This window comes from Hordeum vulgare, chromosome 4H (assembly GCF_904849725.1).
Source record: "Hordeum vulgare subsp. vulgare chromosome 4H, MorexV3_pseudomolecules_assembly, whole genome shotgun sequence".
NCBI classification, from domain to species: Eukaryota; Viridiplantae; Streptophyta; class Magnoliopsida; order Poales; family Poaceae; genus Hordeum; species Hordeum vulgare.
The window spans coordinates 343,221,759-343,234,399 of record NC_058521.1 but is presented as its reverse complement, the minus strand read 5'-3'; positions in this window follow the sequence as shown (position 1 = coordinate 343,234,399).

Here is a 12,641-nt window from a genome sequence, read left to right as displayed (position 1 = left end):
GCTCACCCCCTTTGAGTCGCCACCAAGGTGCGATGGCTCCTTCATTAAGTGCTTTCACGAGGACATCTGCTGTGACAAAACCATGACAGAGGGGTTTAAGGACTGGGGCAGTTACCGAAGTCGAGCGAGAAAGAAGAATGAGGAGTCAGCTAGGAAGAAGCAGGATGCTGACCGGCTTGTGGATTCGGAACGCAATTTCTTGCGACAGCAGGAGCAAACCGCCACACTCAGCCGGCAAAGGACTCCTTAGCTGCCAATGCAACCAGCAGATACAACATTGGATACTATCGTCCCATCATTGCCGAAAAGCAGTATGGATTCCACAGGCTTCCTTGTCGATGATGAACTGTTGGCTAGCTACCCCGTGGATGAAATCAGAGAGACACAAAATTGTGAGCTTCACATGAAACTCAAAACATATCTGTGTAGGCAGCGGTCGGCTATGCTTTAACAAATCCCCCTGGTTCAACCTTCCATAGCACTCCGATTCCACCTGGCTATGCTCGTGTCAGGGGTGGATGAAGTGATGCTAGGACATGAGTCACTACAGCTCGACATTCCAGGAGGTGAAGGGCAGCAGACACTACAAGAAGTTGTATGTGGCCTCTAGTTATAGAGAAAGGACTGCATCGTCTTTCCAAAGCCACCGACTGCTGCTCCAAGTTCGCCGTGCCAACCGACTCCACCCCGCCAGCCGACTCCACCCTGCCAAACCTCCACCGGGAAGCCATTTCATTTTCTGTCAAAGAACAAGAGTACAAAGCGGAATAAGCCCAGGAAGAAAGGCACCGCTCCTCCCCCGCCAAAGTTGGCTTACGGGAAGACTAGAGAGGAATTAGACGAGATAGTGGATGCTAAGTTGCAGGCCCATAAAGACAAGAGAAAGCCTTTACCAAAGGATATAACAGCTCTGGAAGACGTCAAGTGCATTTTGGCCAATCTTGCGGACCCGCCGCATCCGAAGGGAGTTAAATCAGACTATGATCGCTCTATTTTGGCCAAGTCATATCAAGAAGGGAAAATAAAGACGGTGCACCTTAATAGATGAACCAGGAAAACCATTCCCCAACTAGGAGAACAACCAGTGCAATCGATCCCGCCACTCAAGGTGGGTACCGATGAGTTCGTAGTCGATCCCGATGTTGCTCAAAAGATGGCTATTAACGCCGGTGTCACTGTTGCACAACTCCTAGGCAACGAGAGCATTCCCGCCACGGTGGACGAGAATAAACAACTAGTATGGACATCTCAAACAAAGAAACCTCTCGGCAGGCCTGAGCTTGTCAAGCAGCAACCAACGAAAATGTACAAGTTGCATACCTGGTACATGAAGGAAGCAAAACTAGGGCGTGAGTCCCTAATGGTGCAAGTCAAGCCAGATCATTTCTTCAATGGCAAAGATTTGTGCATTGAGATGCCACAATTTTGGCAGTTATACAATCAAGACGCACTCGACAAATTTTGGCAGTGATTTCTTTCTGTAATTGAAGTCTCTGGCTCATCGTCTCGTTCATTTGCCTCAAATCATCCTCACTATATTCTTTTGTGTGTGTGGTGTTATCCAGAATGAAGATGCTTGAAATGAAAGAGATGGACTATATGGCATTGGCTTCATTGACACAAATACCATATTTGAAAAGGCGGTAGTAGAATACCCAGAAGAAACAGAGGATAACTTGTTTTGATTTTTCGAGATACTAAGTCACAATGAAAAAAATATTATTTCCTTACAACTTTAAGTAAGTGTTACTGTTGTCTTGTACTATAATTTCTATTTTGATTACAATATCGATGTTAAGTTTACGTATAGTTCTTGATGAGTTGCATACATGCCCATTTATACAACGCATATTCCACTTTATCCTGCTCGTCATTACGATTGACAAGGGAAAAGTTCAAGTAATCGACTCACTAAGAAAACAAGAAGGCGAGTACAAGTCCCTTAAGTTGATGTTGAACCAATAATTTCAATCATTACCGCACTATGTCGGCCACTTTAGTTCATTAACAGATATCAATTAATCAATGACTCCTTTTATTATTTTTCTTTGTCGGGTAGGATTTGGAGCCGGTTCATCAAGAATGTTCGAGGTGAATGCAAACCAGATATGCGATGGACACCGTCCAAGGTAATTAAGTAGTACAAGTACGTCCGCGCATCTCTTTAGTTCTAGTTTCAATACCATGATAATGCTTGATTATTATCTGACTTAATTATATTCTCGTAAAGTTTTTGCATGCGGTAGCAACCAGGGAATAATCTATGTGCATAGTTTGTTTCCGAGAACATTCGCTCCTTTACGACCGACCTACCCACTAAACCAGGAACTCTTGCGGTAGGCAAACATTATTCACATTTTTTATATTCATGGTCTAATATATATATATACTCACATATATAATATTCATATTGGTCTCCTTCTTTAAAAGATGATGGAGAAGCGGGGGGAACTCCTCCGAAGAGAATGCATACGAGCATTTCAAGAGGAATTTGCTGGATTTTTGCTGGATGAGGTCATAGATCCAAAGGGAGAATACCACTTTACCGGTTAATGCATGCATGTAATTGATCCACAAGTTGTAAGATAAATTGTATATACCAAATTGTATATATATATATATGCTTGTGTGTATGCTTATATATATGGTCGTACGAGATATTCTATGATATACGTCCTATGAGAAATTCTATGATATATGTACCAAATTCTACGATATGTTTGAAATGAAAAATAATTAAATGGAAAACAGAAAATAAAAAGCAAAAATAAACAATAAACCCCAAAATCCCAAATCACTGAATCTTATAGTCCCGGTTGGTGTTACGAACCGGGACGAAAGGTCCCTGCCCCCTGGCACACTCTGACAGCCGCGTGGAAGGTATTTAGTCCCGGTTCGTGGAAAACCGGGATTAAAGGGGGTGGTCTTTAGTCCCAAGTTAATAGTCCCGGTTGGTGAATCGGGACTATATGCCCTTACGAACTGGGACTATAGCCCCGTTTTCTACTAGTGATAGGCGGCCATTCAATCTTTCTATGGTATTCATATTTCTAGTAGCGACGACGATGGTTCAAGGAGAGTGCACCATTTTTATAATTCAATTGGGACTCACAGGCCATGCATGGAAGGCAAACAATAAGTTTATAAAATAAAATAGTTGATAGTAACAAAGGAAGCAAACAATATTGCAGCAAATACAAAGGTAATGCCGGCCAAAGGCACAACGTAATTTAAACTTCATACATAGAAGATAAACTATAAAGATCCATAGAGAGGACCTTAATAAGGAATTGTTTGTCCATGATGGAAAAATCTTGAAGCAACAGTTCACATTATACGTTAATGAACCTCAACATCGCTCTAACTTCCTATGGAGTGTTATCAAGTGCTTGATTTTCCTTGACATTCAGCATCTGGATCATGAGTCGCATCATAAGTTCTATTAGATCCTTTACCACATGCAAACCAAAGTCAGAACATACATTTAGCAAATATATGGAAGACAGGAACTCATTAGATATGCACCTACCTTAGTACTTCACATATTATGCCCGAGAGTCTCATCTTGGTGGGCCATCTCCTCTAAGAGCTTTAATCTAGAGTACACACTCTTACTAAAAAAACTCCATATCTTATAAGCTATATTCTTGTGGCTCTAATGTGCATGACAAATTTAAACCATTACCATGGGGTTTTAATATAGGTTTAATCTTGTGGCCAATCCACAACTTGGAAATTCAAACCACGCCTCTCATGTTGCATCACAGTAAAAAATTCTTGCTTCACTAATAATGCTTCATTTTTCAAAAAAATCATGCTATTCCTTTGAGCCTACGAAAGACTCGTTGGATTGATCAATCAGGAGACACCACCTCTCTATAATATTCACTTCAAGGAGCCCATAGAAGATATCCATGAGATCCAACGGCAATAGGTACTGCAATGGGTAGGAACGAGTTAATGAGAAACATGCAATATACTAACTAATTATTAAGAATGTTAATACTTAAAATGGACGGGGTCATGAACATGTTATAATTAGGGAATGGTTGCTCCATCACTGTGCTAACCAAGGTCTCGGTGCACTTATCTTGGCATAAGAGGTACTGACTCAGCACCCGTGCTAGGCCATGGAATTGAAAATCAAAAAAAATGCGTGGATCCAACAAAGTCAGCGTCTACGTTACTGTGTACAGGGTCGCTAGTAAGCTTACGCACTGCCAGATTGGAGCAAGTAGGATCGACCTATCCATCACATTAGATGGTGTCTTGTATCATCCGAATACTTATCTTAATCATGAATGGTCGAGGGCTCTGTATCCATATAGTGTTGCAAACAAAATTAGAATTAGGTTGAGGAAAAAACTTAATCTAAAATAGATGCATTTCTCGTGATCTGCACCAAATGTGTGTTTGTGGAGATGAAGGTCCTATATGTTGTTTTTTTGTTAAGGAAAACTTGCCCACATATTAATGATACCCAATCAAGACACATCAATGAAATCTGCCTAACCAATACTAAAGTGACCAAACCCATGGCCAACAGTAGTAGATCTCTACTCTAATGACCAACAAGAGCTTGAAATCTCTATAATATATAGTACCTTCATAGTATGTACATACAAAAGCCTTTATATGATTTAACTAATTTCCTTAGTAGTATATATCACTGTCTACATTCAAACTGGTGCACATATAGTACGCGTTTGGTAGCACACTATTTTTTAATTTTAGTACTAATACGTAATTATTTGTTAGAACTCATAGTCTTAGTTTTTAAACCTTGATAAGTTTAGCAAGAAACCAGGATGGTAGCATACTTGTTAGAAAAGCAATGTAATAAAAAATGTAGTACCTCAATGTGTGCGCTAGCAATGGTAGCCAAGTGAGGCAAGAAGTACTACTTCTTAAGATAAGAAAATCTTGATTGAAAAACATGGACCTTGTTGAGACTGCCCAATTGAAATGTCATAACCTGCACCCATATAATTGTATAACTTGCAAAGCATACGTGCAGCGGATGCAAAAAATGTATGGATGCGTACTCTAAATCCTTGGAGTTTGAGCAAAACTTGATAAAATGGAAGATGAATTGCACTGCATCATTAACGTCACGATAGCTGGGCACTACCTCCATCGGCGTGGGAATCAACTCCGTTGGCGCGTGAAGGAGATGATGCAAGATAGGAGGCAATGAAAGCTGGGTGGAATGACAAGCACGTAGATATGATGAGGTCAACATCAGAAGGTGCCCCTTGTCCTTCCATCATGCATGACTCCATACCAAATGACACTGCATGGGATATATATCCGATCTATGTTTCCTATCTTTGGGAAGTTCTCCCCTTTAAAAACGAATTCTTTGGATGTTGGCATTAAAGAGGAAATAAAACAAGGAAAAAAACCAAAGGTTCTAGTTTTTAGTTGGTTGTCACATAATTAATTTGTTGCCTTTTTTGGTAAAGTTTTATTAGAAATAACCAGACGGAATTGTTACGGGCGTTGGACAGGCAATAAATGTCTTATTTGGGAAGAGTTCCAGTGTGGTATAGTTCTTGTGTGTGTCTTTAGTTTGGAACATAAAACAAATCTAACATGTACCCGAGATAGAGATATCAAAGGCTTCAATTTGGAATTCTAAAGCAGCTAATTTTGAATTTTGATTTATTCTAAATCTCTACTACTAATTTTGTGTCGTAACTTTTCAACCTTAACAATTCTTGGTGGTAGTTTTTCTTTTTTTGTTTGCTTGGCGTCCAACATCTGTAGATTTGACAGTTTTTCAATAGTATGTGGCAGTGAGTAAACTCTCGTGCGCTTCAAGGTGTTGTAATGGAGATTGAAGTCGTATTGGCTGTTTGGATAGAAGCACTCACATGCCCTGCCAATATATTGGTGTTGACCAAACGTTAGAAGGTTTGTAACTATATGAGCATGATTCAAATGCATGATTTTTTTAAAGCATGGACAATTTGCAAAATTGAACACTTAATTTTAATTTACAATCAAATTCCAAACTGTGCGAACAGATCATGTGAACACTTTAGAAAATGTCATGAACATATTTCAAAATGTATGAGCATATTTTTAAATAGTAGATGGTCATTTTTTGAAAGTTCATGGACATTTCGTAAAATACCTTTTGAAATTAGTTACACATTTAGTCATTAAAGTAGAACTTATGTACAAAAACCCTCTCAGCATATAATTTTTCAGAATTGAGCTCATATAATTTTTCTAGCCTATAACCTGGTGATGGGTTAGCTTACTCTAGACGTTGTTAATTGCAATTAGTTGGGATAATCTGATGTTACTTTCCAACCAAGTAGCATGTTGATTTAGGAAATATGAAGTTATCTCTTGTAATTGTAGTAATATATATATGTATATATGTGTATATATATATATATATATATATATATATATGTATATATATATATATATATACTGAAAAGGGGATTTCATGAATGGAACATAAGCAAAGAGAATTTAAATTAATGAACAGTAGGTGCTTTTTCTTCCTTGGCCCATCTCAGTGCCCCAGGTTTGCTCGTTTCGATTGGAACAAGAAGTCCATATTGGTATTTCTTGGTATTGGTAGCAGATGTTCAGCGGTAACAAACAGTAGGTTACCTTATCTTATACAAAGAAGATATAACTTCATTAGAGTAGCTTACTAATAAATTTATTCCTCTTCCGATTTTGTCGAAAAATGTTGGCACCGTCTTCTAGTTTATGTAGTTATGAAGAAAAAACATTTTCAATTTAATTTTCTTATTCTATTAAGGAACACATAAAAGTAAATTAGCGCGTTTCCGGAAACTTCACGAGCATGAAAGAAAATCTAGATGATAGGTCAACTTTGGGAGTGACTTGGGGATTAAAGGCAATGGAAGGTACATGAATTATAACCACCATCGTATTTTTAAGTTGAATATTCCGTACCTGGTATGTTAAGATTTCCGTCAATCTAAACCACTTTTTGTATAGCAGTGCGTGTATGGATGGAGTTATACAGTACGAGGAAGGCACGATATGACTGAAAACCTCATATCATCCAGCAATGCATGTACAGATGGAGTCACATGAGACGAGGAAGTATACGATGTGAGGCACGATACGATCGAGAACCTCGCAGGATGGGAGCGAACTACACTAATAACTACCCGGTCTTTGAGTACTATGAGAACCTGACATTCTCCACTCCAAAATGCCTCCGGTTCTCCTAAGCCACAAAAACGGTCTGGTCTGCACCAACCCTAGAAAAATAAATAGATAATATGAAGCTAGTGGATGTCAATAACAATAACTTTAAAAATTTCATAAACAAACCAGGCTCTAATTTTAGCCCGGATGTTTCCACCCGCTTCACTGTCTTTGATCGCCAACGTGTGGACCATGAGTTGCTTCCTGAGTTGTATTAAATTATAGAAAATATGCAAAACGACCATCATATAATAAATGGTTCAAAAATAAATTGCACACCAAATCTCGTCATTATGTAATTCCGTTAGTTTTACAACACATGGACTGTTGAGTACTAGTCTGGTGGGCCATCTCTTGTTGGACTTGAAAAGTAGAGTCTTTGCTGTTATAAAAACTATATATATTATAAACTACGTGAGCATGCTTATAATGTGTGTGAGCATTCTAGTACAGTATATTACCTCCTGGCGCCAATAGATATGTCATCGTTAGGTCAATCCATAAGTTGGATATTCCAATTAGAACTACTAGGAGAAAGCCTAGTAGTAGTGCTTGATTTACGAATATCAGTAGTGTTGGTTGCATCGCTACTACTAAGGCACTACAACTAAGTTGTAGCAGTAGTGATTTTCCGGCCAACGCTACTGGTAAGTATAGTTAGTAGTAACGATTTTCCAGCCGACACTACTACTAACTCTATGTAGTGGTGTGCTATAACAAGCGCTGCTGATAACCCAGCACTCCTAATAGACGCCGACCAGCGCTACTGCTAAGAATTCCTGCTTTCACATATTTATTCCTCCTTTACATATTTGTGTTGTATTTGTAAATGCTCTGTACAGTAGTTCCACCATATCATAGTAAACATACATTATTATCATCATATCATACACATACAATAGTCTCATCATACCATCATCATCATCATCATCATTATCCAACACAAATATCATCACATCTCAAAAATAGCGATACAGAAGTTATTGCAGACCCACGAGTTTCATCATCCCTATCTAAACCATGATGTATAAGAGAAGAGTGATCAACATGAGCAAGAGCACGACTATGTAGTACTTCTTGAGGCACCGGTTTCGCTCCCTCTCTTGCCCTAGCATCCTCCTCAAATAACTGTTTTCCGCTTCAACTCTGCTATCGAACCCTGTGTGGGTAGGGCCCAGGTACATGTCCACCTTGGCCTGATCGTCTCGCCAGTGGTCGTACACTCCTAGAACCCGCCCAATGAATACGATGTAGCAGTCCTTTGCCATATCCAATCTATGTACTTGCATCATAAGTTGATGAATTGAACGATAATATGCACCATGATGTACTTGAGAAACACAAAGAGGCATAGTTAGCAAAATACAAGCAAACCTATAGTAAACATAATAACGAAGTTTCTCGTACACAAACTAATTAACTAGAGCGATGTATACGCTAGTTCGTAGAAAGTCAGTAGTACTAATTATAAACACACATTGTCATCGTCAATCACTCCTCAATGTCGGCGCCCCAATGTCAATAGCCAGAAATGAATGACCCGAGCTTTGTGAAAGGATTCAGGTCCAGACGCTGAGCGCGTAGGAGTTCTCGGACATTCTCCTGCCTCATTCGCCCATGAAGAACATTCATGTTTTTTCGACGATGTTGTTCATGACCACTTGGGCAAGTTGAGACTTGTTGTGATAAAACTCAGTTTGTATTCGATGATCCGGTGTCCTTCCGATGCTTGTGGCCTAGTTGACAATATCGGTATCGATGGAAGTAGCTGACATGCGAATTCGTCGTTTATCCCTTATGTACTCGATCATGTGATGCATGAGGTAGAATCCATCAGCCTTACTACCGTTCGGTTGGTGGATGTAGCAGAAGTCGGTCTTATGGCTGAAAGTCGGTGCTTGATGCCTTTACTTTTTCACTTGGATATATCCACCAGTAAGGTTGAAGGTAAAAATGGCACTATCGAGAACACTCTTTATGTGCGTGTAATTCTTTTTCTTGATGTTCTTCGCTGAGTCCAAGTACAGAGCATGGGAGTATTGTGGGTATAGACAGATGAGGACGGCGCCTCCCGCCCAACGCTGCGCCAAATAAGTACACCTCAAAATAGCGTCCATGCTTGCAAAGGAGTGATCAAAACTAATGAAAGGATATCCGCGAATGACTTACGTGGGATGATAAGGCAGGATAATCGTTTCCTTCTACTTATTAGCGATCATGAAACCGATGATGTACTTGCTCGCATAGTCACGATGCTCTTTCTAGACTGCCAGTATTCTCTCTTGCATATAGTACGGGTCCGCGACGCAGATATATTCTATGTTCTCGCGCCTGATGATGTAGTTGAGATACAATGCATACAAGCAGATGAACTGAAAATCCATCTTGGTCATGTGTAATATGTCATAGATGTAGTCAAATCGCGGGATGAACTTATCCGCGGGCCATCTGTCGATGTATGACATCGGATCTGGTTTTTCCGTGCCAAGAAGTCTTTTCTCTATGGCCAGCACATCATCATGAAGTCTCCTTAGTTCATTGTTCAGTGTATTCTCTAGCGTTTTCTAAGGTAGGATCGTGTGGCCGGTGACACCAAAACGCTCCGCACCTATGATATGTCTTATGTCTACCTCCTGGGGCTTCAGAGGCGGCTGGCTCCTTGAAGCAGCTATGAGGCCTTTAGAGCCTTTCTTCTCCGGTATCCTCCTTTACTTCTTGGCGAGTAGTGGTAGTGATTCCACCATACCTTCCCTAACCACCACCCCCAGCATTGTGGGGCTAATTATCAGTGGACAACCCCCATGTTTTTCTTGCAGGGTTGAGGCAGCATCTAGAGGCGTCCCTTGTAAGGATTGCATGAGGAGAGACTTTTTGCAATTAGGTGTACGATGTTTCGTCTTCGGAAAATTAGGCATCATCAAGTCATCTAAACGCTCATAGACCGAGTCATAATCCCATCCATCGTCATAGTCGATATATATATACTTCTTAGGGTCATGAGCATCCTCCTCCATGACATCATCAACATTTGATTCTTCTACGGGGTCTACGTCATTTGGCACTAATGGAGGCTCTCCCTCGCCGCGCCGCCCTCTATCAACCACCACGATAGGTGCGGGTAATTAGGCAGGTGGGGTGATGTTCATACATTGTTGTGGAGTTGTCGTTGGTGTGCTACCGGGTGCATCAACATGAAGGTGAGACTTCGACCAAAGCAAGATCCAGCTCTTGCATGCGCCATTCCGTTTAGGGGTCTCGTCGGCCTAGACTTGTGCCGGAAGAGTCAAATCCTCGAAGATCGTTTTAAAACTGGTCATACAAATTTCGAAGATGCCATGGGGCATCTGTCGGTTGTGGAGCATGCAATCCTTCGACTTCATGATCGTTGCCTTTCCCACGTCCTCATTTTGGCCATTGATATCGTACAATAGGGTGCACGGGGTTTCGTGGGCATGCGAAGACATGACTACAATGTCAGACATCCAAAAGGCAACTAAAACGGAAGACTATAGATATGCTGGTGAAGAGCGTATGACGCGTAGTTACTGTGATGGTGTCGAGCTCCGCCAAAATCGAAGCCCCGACGAGCACACCAGAGATGAAGGATGGGCTTCTATGAACCATAGCGAGACCAGGTACAGGAGCATGTTCGGTTGTGTGAGCCGGTGTTTGTGGTGCAATGTTCACCGAATTTCTACCGACAATGCTGAGAAGGGGAAAGTCCTCTGGCCCTTTTTCTCGATTCCTCTTCGACTAATCAAAAACTACTGAACCGAAGTTGACCAAGCTAGCCGCCATAGCTTCATTGACCATATCTTCGAGTACCTTGACAACTCTTCTTTGGTCTCAGCTTGCCTCTTTTCGACTGCAAGCATGACCATCTCGCCGATGGCCAGTTGAGTAAGCATCTGTCTCTTCCTTTTTTCCTCCGGCTTCTCGTGGTAGCACTTCTTCAATGAAGCTCCATCTCTCACGCCGTGCACACATCCATACGATAAAGGTTTGTCCATCGAGACATTTTTCAGTATGTTGAGCGCCCGGTTGATTGGTTGTCCCACATGGGCCTCGCCAACGACTGAGACGACTGGTACCTTTCGACTGCTATTTGGTGCTGCTCTTTCTGCAACAGGAACGTGGATGGTTTACAAATGTGAGAAAACTAGTTGTCGAATTGATTGGAAGCTAATTAATATAACTTGGTAATACAACAATTACCAGAAGTCTCATGAACTCCCTCATGTTCGGGTCTGTGTAAAAGGTCTTACTGATGGGTTCCCACTGGTGTCGGGCCCTCATCCAAGCATGCTCATGCGGGAAGTGAACTCCGCCAAGGGGTATGGGATTTCGTGAATTCCACGTTCAGCGTCCTCCTTGGCCCATACGTTCCTCTTCCCCTCCTGACTATGGCTTAAGAGGTGGTGGGCACGTGTGTTCTTGCCCTGGAGCTCCTTCATCTTCTCTTACTTTTTCTGGACTTCTTCTCTAGCGCAAGTGTCCTTGAATTTTTCCAAGTCCTCTTCCGTTAGTGTTAGATTGTCGGCATGAATCTTGGACCATGGTTCATTCTTTGCAATCGCTTTTTTCACCCTTAGTATCGAGGCGGACAAAGCGTTGGTAAATGTCAGCATTTCCTTGTTATCTATCGTTATCATGGGTTCGTCATCCCATGGAAGTTTACTTTCAGTTCGCCCGGGGAAAAATAACCTATTGTGCAACTTTGTTAGGAGCATGTGCTCCATATGTGGTATCTTCCTTAACTTTCCGTCATTCATGTCGGTGGTTTCCCTTAGGATGCATCCTAGTTGATTGTTGTAGCACTTGCACGCTTCCTTCGGCGCCGTTGGCTCTAATTTCATGGGCTGCATCGCCGTGACCACAATTTTTCGGTACCGAGCTCATTTGGTTTTCATGTCCTCTTCGGCTTTAGTCCCTCACCGGCCACGTCAGCATCGTTTCCGGTCTTTGGGATGGTGTCGATGCTAGTGCCACTGTCGTTGATGGTGGCAATGTCTGTGTCGGGTTTGCACTAGTAGAAAACAGGGCTACCGTTCGGCCCTGGCCAGCCCATTAGAAGAACCGGGACCAATGGGGGGTATTAGACCCGGTTCGTGAGCCCAGGGGGCCGGACGGGGCCTCGTGGCCATTGGTCCCGGTTCGTGTGGAACCATTTGTCCCGGTTCGAGCCACGAACCGGGACCAATGGTCCTCGCTGCTGGCCCACAACCATTGGTCCCGGTTCATGGCTTGAACTAGGACATAAGGGTTGTCTTTAGTCCCGGTTCATGCCACGAACTGGGACAAATAACTTCCCTACATATACCAACCGCCGCGGCAGAGCACTCCACAGTGCTCTGTTTTTTTCAAGCCGGCGAGAGGAGGGCATTAGGGTGCTCTACTTTACCTCCTATGCACATGAGGTGTTCGATGAAATGCCC